Below are 12640 nucleotides of genomic sequence, written 5' to 3'. Positions count from 1 at the left end.
CGGTCTTCTCCAGAAAAATTTTGCTTGTTCCTGCTCAAGAGTAGTGTTTCTCAAATTTTAGAAATACCTGGGACAAATGCATACAAATTGTCTGGGATCTTGTTAGACAATAAATTCTTGATTTAGTAGGTCTATTCTGCATTTCCAACAGGCTACCTACTGATACTGATGCTGCTGGCCTGAGGACCATACTTTGAGAAGCAAGGTGTTAAACTGTGACCCTCATCATAAACACGCAGAAGCGTTAATGTTAGCCTGCTCAAGAACAGATCTTTTAGGAATGAACTCATATTAATTAAGTGCACAAGGTTGATGCAGAAGCCTAAAAATCTAATTTATTAACCTGTCAATGAGAAATACGATAGGAATATTCTGTTCCTATAGACATGGCACTTGGTATGCTGAATTAGAGCAGAAGATTATTTTATCTCGCTCTCTCACCCAGGCTGGAGTGCAATGGCAAAAATGCAATTCACTGCAACTTTCGCCTCCTGGGTTTAAGCAATTCTCCTGCCTCAGCCTCCCAAGTAGCTGGGATTACAGGCATGCACCACCACGCTCGGCTAATTTTGTATTTTTAGTAGCGATGGGGTTTCACCATGTTGGTCAGGCTGGTCTTGAACGCTTGACCTTAGGTGATCCACCCGCCTTGGCCTCCCAAAGTGCTGGGATTACAGGCATGAGCCTCCCGGCCCTCTATAAGTCATTTTTGAGTGATCTTTCTAGGAGTCCTGCTCTAGCCATTCTAGCCAAAGAGAAATGTCTGTGATTGCAGGAACTCTATTCCATTTCTCATTTACATCACATAGTGATTCCCTAGTCATGGGAATTATTTACTGTTTATTATTATTCCATGAAATTATGCCATGGCATTTTAAAAGATTTTCCTGCAAATTTCATTTTAAGTATGTCTTAATTCTAAAATCAAGAGGAGTAACATTGAGAGAACTGGACCTGTGTCCTAGTATTAATCACTGTGAGACCATGACCAAATAAGTGTCCTCATCAATAAAATGTAGAGGAGAGATTCAGAATTACATGATTCCCATGGACCCTTCCAGTTTTAAAACACTAATTTCAACTAAAATTTTTCCAGAAGATACACATAAAAATGGAGTTCATTTTCTTATTGCCACATTCCTGGTATGTGCTGCAATGTACTTTGGACCTCCATTGACTTTTATGTCTTTTTTTCTGATGTTCTTGTTACTTGTTGACAAGTCTGTTCTCAGTTTTCTTCATTAAAAAAGAACACTTTAAGGCAGACATCTTATTCAATTTTGCATCCACCAGCATTTTACATAAAGGGACCATCCAAGAGATGTTAGTTGAATTGAATTAGTGTAGAAATATCCTCAAAACAAATAAGTTTGGGATAGTAGAACCTTAAAAGGCTAAGAGGTTGTAACCTTGCACAGTAAAGGATTTTGACAAGCCAGTTGATTGGATGTTTGGCAACTCTTGGTACCATATTGCATTAACTATATTCTATAAAATTATAAAATGATTATTCCTTTGGAAACCTTGAAAGAGTAGCTTGACTTTGCATTTCTTAATGGTTCAGTGTATTGCTGATTAAAGTAACTTCTGATAATTCTATAATTAGATTCTATCTAAAGGATCAAGAAAAATGTTTGCACTGAGATTAGAATTTTAACATTATTCATAGCTTGTGGAAAGGAAAATGTCCTGTCTGGAATAATGTCAATGTCATGTCTATATATGCTTTGTTGGGTTTAAGAAAAATCTTTAAAAAATTTTTTTCTCCCCTTAATACATTTCCATTTATGTGCAATGTTTTTGATCAGAAAACTAAAAAGTAGCAGCGGGTGGGAATGAAGGGAGCCAAATATAGAATTGGTGCCAACAGATGCAAAAATGCCATGGAAATCTTTGGCCCAGAAATAATAGCTTACCAAAATACACACACACACAGTTGTTGGACTCTTGAACAGATACACAGCCGTCTGTATAGACAACAGTGCTGTTGGCCAAGAGTCCCGGAGGCAGGCCAACCTCCTATCCAGATGCCACTGCCAGTGAGGAAGCATTTGGCTTCTAGTCCTCTGGCTGCCAACCTTCTCTCCCACTCTCTGGCATGAATTTTTACAGGGGCTGCTGAAGTGAATTAAGACTCTGAAGAGTTCTGTATTAATATGCTGCAACAACACAGAACACAGTGCCACAGAAGCCCTTTATGCTATTTGAATGTTTTTACCCATTATTATTTTTTTAATTGTCAAAGAAACCTGACTTCTAGGTATTTGCCTACAGATAAATGCAATTGCTTTGGAAATTAAGAGTGATACATTTTGATTTCTGCATGGAGTCAACTTTCCTCAACCCAGAAATACCTTGAGAGTATTTAAAATAAAAAAAGGTAAAAAGGAAAGAGAATAACAGATAACAAAAGACCAAGAAATAAAATATATTGGTATTTTTGGGACAGTGAAAGACAGGATTCATATTTCTTCAGCCCTAGCAAACGTGCCCACTGAAAAATCTCCTCCTGGTCAGAAGAATGCAATAAGAACACATTTTTTTCAGTGACAATTGAATAAGTACCAATATACATCCATGATTGTTTGCATGCAGCACTAACTTCCAAGAAAAAAAAATTAACATGGCACTATCTCCTCACCTGTAATCTCAACAAATTCCAATTTCTGACATTGTGAGGTTGTACCTATCAACTCCTGAGCCCCTCCCACCTGGAGAGGCTTCTATACTGCCTGTTTTTCCCTTCCCTCACATCAGTGAGGCTGGGCAGCCAAACAGATCCTGCTGAAGGAGCTGGCTTCATTTCTGCAGCACTTTGCAAGAGCAAAGTTTTGAGATTGACCTGCTTCAAGAGAGAACTATCAGAAGATGGCATAATATCTGATTATATTAATGAAGTAAAAAAGATGCCATAGTTAAAATTACATATGTTAATTTGTACAAAAACAGTAGTTTCTAATTTAAGATGCTTTTAATGTCAGAACAAAACACCAAACTGCTATTGCATGCAAGAAAAAAGGAAAAAACCAAGAGTTCAGGCTTACATTACTTTTCTTGGCTCTGCTAGTTGATTTATACAACTGTAACATTTGAACTGAGGGAATACTTTTTGTGTACTCCAGAGAGTTTCTCCAGTTTGCTTACAAAAAATACAATAGGCTCTTGAGGTTGACTTGTTAGAGTTTCAGTCACAAACTAAATGAACTTATCCACATAAGAAGCAATATTTTCCCTGGATACCTTTAGTAGGGCTGCCATATTTACTTAAAGCAACATTAACTGCTTTCAGATATCTAAGTGTCATTGACATTGATAAATCATCCTTAGAGAGACATGAACAAATGAATCAAATGCTCATCATCACACTCAGAAAAGAAATAATACATCAGGCAGCCTACTTATGTAACTCTGTGTCACATAAAGATTTCTTGATGAGCCATACAACCTTATCCAGGTATAAATTGTGTGACTAACACATTGAAGAGACAGCTTAATCATAGAAAAGCATGTAGCCAAAGTACATTGTAGAAAATGTAATATTTCATTTTGTTTAAGGCAAAAGCTCTATTTGATTATTACAGTCAAGTATAACTATTTGTTTGCCAACTATGCATTAACATAGAGAAAATCTTCCATTTTCCCATTGCGTAAATGTGAAGAAATTGTTATTAATTACATTGAAGTGTTTTTGTAATTAAAGTTCTTCAGTAGCATGTAAAATACTTTGCTGTATGGAAAAGTAATGGTCATACAAATACATGAACAACAGCAAGATTAGTTGTTTAATTTCTCCTTAGGAATTTTCTAACCCACCAACCTAAAAGAAGCCTACTGTATTACTCTGTATTGTCTTCTTTTATGATTTTACCTAACCCTGTATTTTAGAAGAAAATCAGTTTTTGTTTTTACTACATAATTCTCTACTTTGTTTTTAAAGATAGAGAATATGATTTATCTTTCTTTGACAATAGTACCTTCTAAGAAGAACATCTTTTCCCTCCATGAGCTAAGGAAGGAGACTGAATTAATGGAGATACAGGTGTTCCCTTCCACTGATCGGGGTAAGAGGAGCAGCAGCAGTCAGCACTCCCTTCTCTCTCTGCCTTTCCTTTATCTGTCTTTGAGCACCAGCTTTTCCTTTGTCCTGTGGACCATCTGTGTGCCTGCAAACATCTACAGAGACATCAGCAGATCCCAGCAATGCCCACAGCAGCTGCCTGGTCCTTCCTAACTGAATGAAAACTCAAATAGCCAAGATTGCAAATAATCTCCTTCCTTTTCACAGACATATGCTACCTGGAAGCCTTACAATAAATTTCCTGTTTTCAGTAGCACTTTATAGACCCTCAGCAATTACTTGTATATGCATTTTTGTTCTTTTATCTGTTTACTTATGATGGCATTTTCAAATTATAGTCTACAAACACTAATTTTGAGTAATGTTAACAACTTTACCTAAATATATTGAACATTTAGTATGTGTTTTACATGCATTTTCTTATCCAATACTCGCAAATTTTTAAAGTTTGATTAGTATTATTTCCATTTTATGGATGAGAGAGGTGAGGATTAGAGAAGTCAGGTCACATGGCTTAACAGTTGTACTGGGCAGAATTTGAACCCAGCAATGTGACTCCAGAGCTCATACTCTTAAACAGTATAACATAGCTGTTAGGTAAAAAATCATTTGTTGGTGGGGAGGAGGGTGATCAATGAATTCGAAAATGAAGAGGTAGAACAAATTGAACGAACTTCTTTCCTGCAGTATTTCTCAGAGCATTTAATACATATGCCCATTAACACTGACTTTCTAAGGTAGAATCTAATATATGATATTTTTCAAACATATTGATCCTCATTGATCTCTCATATAATTAATGTTCCACCCTAGCACTTTGGGAAAGACTGCCTTAGTATGTAATTTTAGAAGCAGAATTGTTGGGTTAACCCAATTATGCTTTCCACTGATTCTTTTTAAAATTATGAATGAGTCACTATTCTTCAGCAAATGAGAATCGCAAAGGTTAATGATGGGCTCAGGGGGTGATGGGAAATATAGCATGACTTAGAAAATATAGCAGGGGAAATGTATGTGAATAACTATAGTATAGAGTAGACAGAGTCACGTAATTAACTATTTTATTATTTTTTTTCTTTTCTTTCTTTTATTTATTTATTTTTTTTGAGACAGGGTCTCACTTTGTCACCCAGGCTGGAGTACAGTGGCATGATCATGGCTTACTGCAGCCTTGACCTTCTAGGCTCAAGAGATCCTCCCACCTCAGCTTCCCAAGTTGCTGGGACTACAGGTGCATGCCACCACGCCCAGCTAATTTTTTATTTTTTGTAGAGATGGAGTCTCGCTATGTTGCCCAGGTTGGTCTTGAACTCCTGAGCTCAAGTGATCCTTCTGCCTCAGCCTCTCAAAGTGTTGAGATTACAAGCATGAGCTACCATATCCAGCCTTTTTTTTTTCTTTCTATACTCCACTTCTAGGAGAAAGAGTCAAATAAGAAAAAGAAATGATGTTAATGCTCAATATTCACAATGTGCAGAGAACTCTTTTATGTATTGTCTCATTTGATTCTAACAACAACCCACTTTATAGGAAAGGTAATGAGACCAAAAAGGTTTAAATGCCAGGAAGTGGTAGACCTGGGATTCAAACCTAAGGCTCTGACTTCTAGTTTAGTTATTTATTTATTTTTTTTACAATTCCACTAGTACTTTCAAAAATTGAATTCCAGGGGGGTGTCCTTTAATTAAGTAATATTCAAGCCAATGTTTAATACCTCCAACACCTATGGTCCAGAAATAACTGCTGATCAGACCAAAGATCCTGATGCTAATGAGAGGAGCTCAGCATCCAAGTGCTTGAGCCTGAATGTCTGGTTTCAAATGCTGGTTCTGCCACTCACTATTGTTTTAGCACTGGGAAAATAATTTAACCTCCTATTAACTTACTTTGTCACCAAAAGAAAATTAAATTATATTTAGCAAACTGTACATACAAAGACAGACAAATGGCCAACATGTTTTTTTTTAAACTTTCAGAAAAAGGATTAACATAAGATTTTTCATTAACATTCAGTTGATGAGAAAGATTTAACTAACCATAGTGGCTTGTTTCTCCAAACAATTTTATTAATTAGTGTTTGACTTTCTCCAGCGACTTTCCTGATTTATACCTGCTATGGTTTGAATGTTTGTGTCCCCTCAAAAATTCATATGTTGAAACTTAACCACCAATGCGATAATGTTAAGAGGTGGGACTTTAGGAGGTGACTGAGTCATGAGGCAGATCCCTCACGAAGGGGTTGAGTTCCCTTGTTAAAGAAGTTCAAGGGAGCTGTCACCCCTTTTTGTTCTTTAGCCCTTCTGCTTTCCACCTATGAAAATATAATGTTCATCTGCTCTGGAGGACGCAGCAAGGTGCCATCCTGGAATGAGAGATTGGGCCCTCACCAGATAAGGAACCTGCTGATGCCTTGATCTTGGACTTTGCAGCCTCCAAAAACTAGGAAAAAATAAATTTCTATTATTTATAAATTACCCAGTTTCAGATATTTTGCTATAGCAGCACAAATGGAAATGCCCTTTAAAGTTTTTCAGGTACTTACATTAAAAAGGAGGTAATGTTAATTACAATAATGTTCTCATAAATTAATGCTTTCTACAGTAATGATTTCCCTAGATGTTTGTATTAGTTACTCTAGTTACCTTTTTTTGTAATGTTAAATATGTTTTTTTTTTTTTTTTTTTAGCTGTCATATGTATAAAAAAGTAGAGCCAAAGTTCCTCAGACTTTCTTGGTATCTTTTTCACAACATCCCAGGCCAAAGGAAATACTTAGTAGATTCTTTTATTAAATAGTAAATTTGTAAGGTTTTAATATTTTATTAAAAAGCAAGTCTTAAGAACTTAGGAATATTTTAAAAAGTTACATATAAATATATATTTATGTACATGTGTATGTATGTGTATATATATGAAGAAAAATATTTATATTTTATTCCAAAATATTTGTAATTACTTACTAATGGGATGTCTATACCAGTTGACCACTGCAAAACTTCTCAATCCTTGGAATCAGATCGATTCCCAACATTCTAATTTCTTGTTACACATTGATTTTAGAATGTTACTTCTTTTTTTTATCAAAGCAACCACAGAAAACTCAGCGTTGCAAAGATATGAAATTATCAACAGGAATGTAGTATGGTCTAATATTAAAACTATGAACCACCTAGAGCTGGTAGTTTGCACGGTGTCTGACTCCCTCAAAAATATAAAATATCTCATGACACCTCTGAGAATTCACTTGTGGTGCCCTGGGCCACCTCTGTACACAGTTTGGAGACTATGGGATCAGGGTATTATATACAATATCTTATATTTTAGTATAAGGTATTTAAGTATTCAAACTGTATTATGTGTATGTGTGTGTGTATGTGTTTGTGTGTGTGTGTGTGCGTGAGAGAGAGAGAGAGAGAGAGAAAGAGAGAGAGAGAGACCCTGCTATTTAAAACCCAAGATGACTGCAGCCTTTTTCCTCTTCTAAGGGAGGCAGGCTAATTGATAAGAGTAGGGGAAAACATCAATATTATTCTGCTCTTTTCCTGTGGCTGGAGGGAAGAACAAAGAGTGAGACATAGCACAAGAATAAGTCTGCTGATGTGCAATGGGGCTGCCAGAATCTACTTTAGAATAGATTTTAAAAAAAGAGCTAAACTTTTCTGCATAATAAAGTGAGCAGTGAAATGAAAGAGAGAAGGGCATATGCAATATTGTGGGAGACTTGGACCCCCAAGCAGCACAGGTAGCTGAGGGTATTTTTTAAGAATGATGGAATCTAAGATTCTGCTTTGTTGTTACTGTGCTACGAACACAGACCATCTCCCCAAACCTCTAGTGGTCTGCTCTACACATATACCTTGTATGAAGAGGTTTTTTTCGGTGGAAATCAAAGATGGCTGGAGTTTATTATTGGATCAGCCCAGAGAAGAGACTAGGAAGTGGTGATGTGTGAGTGACAGTGAGAACTCTGTGGAGACAGGCTCTCAAGGCAGAGTGACCACAACCATCAAGTTAGCAGGAATGCCCAGAAAGCCTGGGGAAGAGAGAGATAGAGGCTTGACAAGACATGCTGAGAGGTTGACTTAAGGCTTGGTAGATTATGACGGACTGAGCAACGGGCCACAGCTTGGGGAAGGTGGGAAGGAATCATTTACTGTAGAAACTGGGGTTCTGCATGCATTTAATGTCAATGTAGTGATTAGGGCTGAGATGAGAGACTGTAGAGTGTTTGTGGTGAGTCAAAAGACCCAGTCCCACGTGTAGGGTCAAGGCATGTATATAGTCTGGATTCACAGGCAGAAGTGACATAAATCATGATCTAAGAAAGCAGAACTGTCCAGGTCAGCAGCAAAGATTATATATCAAATACTAGCCAGAATCTGAAGTGATTCCCTCTTGTGGCCAAGTCTAATTCTTGTTCCTGTTAGATGAGCAATGACCCATAAATTTCAGTATGATAAGAGAATCAGAGACCAAGCAAAGAGTTATTTTCTGTTCCAGTTATTGTCTACTCAAAACATGATGATATCCAACACTCTTTTAGAATAAAAACCCTCAGAAAACTAGGAATGGAAGAAAATTTCTGTAACATGAAAAAAGTCATTTATGAAAAACCCATAGCTAACATCACAGGCAATGGCGAAAGCCTGAAAACTTTCCCACTAACATCAGGAAAAAGAGAAGAATATTCACTGACACCCCTGCTATTCAACATTGTGCTGGAAATTCTAGCTAGAGTAATTTGATGAGAAAAAGAAATACAAAGCATCCAAATTGGAAAGAAATAAGTAAAATTATTTTTATTCACAGATGTCATGATTCTATGTATAGAAAATCCCAAATAATGAACAAGAAAACCACCAGAACTAATAAACAAATTCAGGAGAGTTACAGAGTACAAGGTCAGTTCACAAAACAAAACAAAACAAAAATCAATTGTGTTTTTGTGCAAGAGCAATGAGCAGTCTGGGAAGGAAATTAAGAAAGTAATTCCATTTAAAATAGCATCTAAAAGAATAAAGGAACTAGGAATAAATTCAACCAAGGAGGTAAAAGACTTGGACATTTAAAACTAGAAAACATTTCTGAACTATATTAAAGAAGACCTAAATAAATGGAAAGACATTTCATGTTCATGGAAAGATTTACATTGCTAAGATGTCAATATGGCTCAAAGCTATTTACAGATTCAATGTAATTCATATCAAAATCTTAATAGCTTTTTTTTTTTTTTTTTTGCAGAAATGAGAAAGCCTACACTCACATTCATATGGCATTGCAAGGGGCCCTGAGTTGCTAAGACAATCTCTATTAAAGAAGAACAAAGTTAGAGTACTCACAATTTCTGACTTAAAAACACTCTTTAAAATTTAATTTTCTGATTTAAAAGCCATTGAAATCAAAACGGTATGGTGCTGGCATAAAAATAGGTAAATATATATACCAATGGAATAGACTTGTGAGTCCAGAAGTAAACCCAAACATTTATGGCCAATTTATTTTGACAAAGGTACCAAGATCATTTAATAAAGAAATAATAATCTCGTCAACAGATGGTGTTGGGACATCTAGATTTCCACATGCAAGAAAATGAAGTTTGGCCCCTACCTTATCCTATATACAAAGATTTACTAAAAATAGATCAACAACCTAAATATAAGAACCAAAATGATAAAATTCTTAGAAGAAAACATAGGGATAAATCTTCATGAGCTTAGATTTGGCAATGAATTCTTAGATATGGCACAAAACACACGAGCAACAAAAGAGAAAACAGATAAATTGTACTTCATCAAACTTAAACACATTTGTGAATCAAAGGACATTATTAAGAAAGTGCAAAGACACCCTACAGAATGGGAGAAAATATTAAATATTTGCCAATCATATATCTGAGAAGTGTTTAATATATAGAATATAGAAAGAACTCGTACAACTCAATAATAGAAAGACAACCCAATTTAACAAATGGGCAAAGGACTTAAATAGATACTTCTCTAAGGAGGATATGCAAATGATCAATAAGCACATGAAATGATGCCCAATATCATTATTCATTAGGGGAGTGCAAATAAGAATCATAATGCGATACCAATTCACACCTACTAGGATAGCTGTAACACACACAGACACACACACACACACTTCCCAGAAAATAACAAGTGTTGGCAAGGATGTGAAGAAATTGGAACCCATGTATATTGCTAGTGGGAATATAAAGTGGTACAGCCATTGTGAAAAACAGTTTCTGAGGTTCCTCAAAAAGCCAAACAGAATGACCATATGACTCAGCAAGTCCACCCCTAGTACCTAGGTGTATGCCTGAAATAATTGAAAACAGGAACTCAAATAGACACTTGTATGTGAAAATTCATGGCAGTAATATTTATAGTAGCCAAAAGGCCACACAACTCAACTATCAACAGATAAATGGATGAGCAAACTGTGGTATATTTGTACAATGGAATATTATTCAGCCAGAAAAAAAGGAATGATACGCTAGAACAGGGGTGAACCTTGAAAACATTTTGCTAACTGAAATCAACTAGACACAAAAGGAAAAATATTATATGCTTCCATGTATATAAAATATCTAGAATTAGCAAATTCATGGAGACTGAAAGTAAAATAGAGGTTACTAGGGAATGAGGGAAAGAGAAATGGGAGGTTATTTTTTTTTTTATGGGAGGTTATTGCTTGATGAATGAATACAGAGTTTTTGTTTGAGATAAAAAAAAGTTTTCGAAAACAGTGATGACAGTTGCATAACATTGTGAATGTAATTAATGCCAAGGAATTGTACACTTAAAATTAGTAAAAATTGCAAATTATACATACGCTCTATGTATTTACCACCATATATTTTTGTACAATAAAAATGTAGAAAAAGTTTGGGCAATATTATGTAAGTAAGCTGAGAGAGCAGATAAATATCAGAAAAAAATTAATCTGTTTTAGGGTCTTATAATTTTAAGATGAGAAAATCGAAATAAGTCATTCAGTCAAAAAAAAACCCCAAACATTATTATATACCATTCAGATATCACGTTTCGAACCCTTGATTTCTTTTTCCTTTTTTTTTTTTTTTTTTTTTTTTTTGAGACGGAGTCTCGCTCTGTCGCCCAGGCTGGAGTGCAGTGGCGCAGTCTCGGCTCACTACAAGCTCCGCCTCCCGGGTTCACGCCATTCTCCTGCCTCAACCTCCTGAGTAACTGGGACTACAGGCACCCGCCACCATGCCTGGCTAATTTTTTGTATTTTTAGTAGAGACGGGTTTCACCGTGTTAGCCAGGATGGTCTCGATCTCCTGACCTCGTGATCTGCCCGCCTCGGCCTCCCAAAGTGCTGGGATTACAGGCGTGAGCCACCGCGCCCGGCCGATTTCTTTTTTATTCATGAGTCTAAGCATATCTATATTCTCTGGATTCGAACAGGTCTAGTCCTCAAAGGAATGTGAGCTACTCTGGCCATTTTTTTTCTTCCTACTGCCTGTGTAATTGTGGAATATTCTGGCCATTTTTGATGGACAGTGATGGCATCTGTTACTTCATTGGTGGGGCTTAATGAACAGGTTCCACTTATTTAGTTGCAACATCAAACAGAAAGCTGAGAAACTTTTGGACATAGATTTCCCATAAGAAATTTATCCTTTCTATGAATTCTGTAATGTGAAATTTTTCTTTCTGAACAAAAAGTGAACATGGAACTTGGCATGACTTCCTTTAGAATATTAACGATCACCATTTATTGTTTTTGTTATGTTTTTCTTCAAGAGGGTCTATAAACAGGAGTTTGGTAAAGAGTTTTTTTGTTTTTTGTTTTTTGTTTTTGAGACGGAGTCTTGCTCTGTCGCCAAGGCTGGAGTGCAGTGGAGTGATCTCGGCTCACTGCAAGCTCTGCCTCCCGGGTTCACGCCATTCTCCTGCCTCAGCCTCCCGAGTAGCTGGGACTACAGGCGCCCGCCACCACGCCCAGCTGATTTTTTGTATTTTTAGTAGAGAGGAGGTTTCACCGTGTTAGCCAAGATGGTCTCGATCTCCTGACCTCGTGATCCACTCGCCTCGGCCTCCCAAAGTACTGGGATTACAAGCGTGAGCCACCGCGCCCGGCCTGGTCAAGAGTTTTTAGAGCAGATAGTGATATAGGAAATCTGGTTGGCTGGGTCCTAGGGGTTGGAACAAAGGATGTTTGAGGCTGAGACAGGATCGAGGCAATGGGCGCTGGGTAGTGCGTGAGCACTTTATGAGAAATCTGGGCAGCTAGGCAGAACCCAGCTACTGGGTGCCTGAGCAGCAGGTCATTTGCTGGGAGAGAGGAAGATGATAAGTAGCAAAGCTAATGTGGGTACTCAGTCTCTTGTGATCTGCCTGAAATCCTTCTTAAAGAATGAAATGGATTTAAATAAATGAAAAATAATGCTTCCTGAATGGGAGTGAACGTAAATATAGTTGAACCTACAGGTGAGAGCAAGGAGGGAACCTGGGCTAAAGGAAATTGGTACAGGAAGAATCGCAAGTGCTCTTATGTTTGTGAAAACATTGTCTGTGGTAAGGCACTAATCAAA

Source organism: Pan troglodytes, chromosome 2, assembly GCF_028858775.2.
Source record: "Pan troglodytes isolate AG18354 chromosome 2, NHGRI_mPanTro3-v2.0_pri, whole genome shotgun sequence".
NCBI lineage: Eukaryota > Metazoa > Chordata > Mammalia > Primates > Hominidae > Pan > Pan troglodytes.
The sequence above is the reverse complement of the archived record's forward strand: the minus strand, read 5'-3'. Positions refer to the sequence as shown.